The sequence below is a fragment of the Wasmannia auropunctata genome, unplaced genomic scaffold, assembly GCF_000956235.1.
Source record: "Wasmannia auropunctata unplaced genomic scaffold, wasmannia.A_1.0 LD336053.1, whole genome shotgun sequence".
Classification (NCBI taxonomy): Eukaryota; Metazoa; Arthropoda; class Insecta; order Hymenoptera; family Formicidae; genus Wasmannia; species Wasmannia auropunctata.
The window spans coordinates 414,919-416,618 of NW_012026837.1; the positions used below are offsets into that span (position 1 = coordinate 414,919).

The following is a 1,700-nucleotide window of genomic DNA, read 5'->3' on the forward strand; positions in this document are numbered from 1 at the left end:
ATATTCTAAACGAATATAAAGGTGTCCAAGTTATTGATCATAAATAGAAGTCCCGTTCCCCCGCGGAGTCGGATCCTCGTATGTGCCCATCAACCAACCCCCGGGCACAACAGGCGTCAAGTTAAATAAAAATTATGTATGGTGTCTTATTATTCAATTACTATTGTATAAAAGATTTGATATCAGTAAATGGCGTCAAGTTAAATAAAAATGAAAAAAAACTTGTATCCAAATGAAATATAATTTTTTAAAAGATAAAACTTAAATAGTATCCTTTGAACTTTGATGTAAACTAACTTTACTTTAGTGATATGTATATTATTACTATTACCTGTATAAATGACTTGATATATATCAGAAAATGGCGTCAAGTTGAATAAAAATTATGTTATTTAACCTAAGTGATGTGTATATCGTTAGTATAAAATATGTGTTGTCAATAATTATCATAAAATTATATTCTCATAAAATGATTAATTTACAACCCGAATGACATATATGTATTTACAATAAAATGAAAAAATTAAATGTTAATAAAATAATTTTTATGTAAAAACATTTGGCGCTTTTTATTTAATCTTGTTAGGTCTAGCAGCGCCAAGTGTTTTTACATGAAAATTATTTTATTAACATTTAATTTTTTTATTTTGTATTGTAACACATATATTTTTATTGCAATACATATATGTCATTCGGGTTGTAAATTAATCATTTTATGAGAGTATAATTTAATGCCAATTATTGACAACACATATTTTATACTAACGATATACACATCACTTAGGTTAAATAACATAATTTTTATTCAACTTGACGCTATTTGCTGATATCAAATCTTTTATACAAGTAATAGTAATTGAATAATAAGACACTGTACATAATTTTTATTTAACTTGACGCCATTTACTGATATACATCAAGTCATTTATACAGGTAATAGTAATAATATACATATCACTAAAGTAAAGTTAGTTTACATCAAAGTACAAAGGATACCATTTAAGTTTTATCTTTTAAAAAATTATATTTCATTTGAATACAAGTTTTTTTTCATTTTTATTTAACTTGACGCCATTTACTGATATCAAATCTTTTATACAAGTAATAGTAATTGAATAATAAGACACCATACATAATTTTTATTTAATAGTATTACATAAAGGTGTACGATCGCTGACGTATTGAAACAATTTAAAAACAGATTTTGGCAAATTTTTATGCTCACTCGCTTTGTGTAACAGCGATAATATATCTTATAAGCTTGACTTTGTCCACTTACGATATACATATAATTTTAAAAGATGTAGAACTATTTCATCTACATGTAATGGATTTTTTTTATTTACTAAGAGAACTGCTTCTTTTTCACGGTTAAACTCATCTTCATCGATGTCAGTAATCTTGCTGCTAATAATATCATTATGATCATGATCATTCATAGTATTTTGAGTAATATTTATGTGTATTTCAGCTTGATCTTGATAGCTCATTTCATCGCTCATATTTTCATTTATGTTTGTATTACTGTCATTTGTGAAATTATCTGTATCGTTGTAATGAGAAATAGTATTTCCATTATCACTTGCAATCAGTGGCAAATGTATTTCATTATTGTGATCATCGTCACTAAAAGTGTCATCTCTTACAGTATTCTTATCCCACCTTTGTCTCGTTTTCAATGGAACCAGTAGTAAAAGAAA

At 26.1% G+C, this 1,700-nt stretch overlaps 1 protein-coding gene across 1 annotated transcript in view; it reads left to right on the forward strand.

Annotated features, from left to right (window-relative positions):
* The window catches only part of LOC105451286 (protein diaphanous homolog 1-like), an 11,503-nt gene that overhangs the window by 1,116 nt on the left and 8,687 nt on the right, over positions 1-1,700 (forward strand). The window lies entirely within an intron of this gene.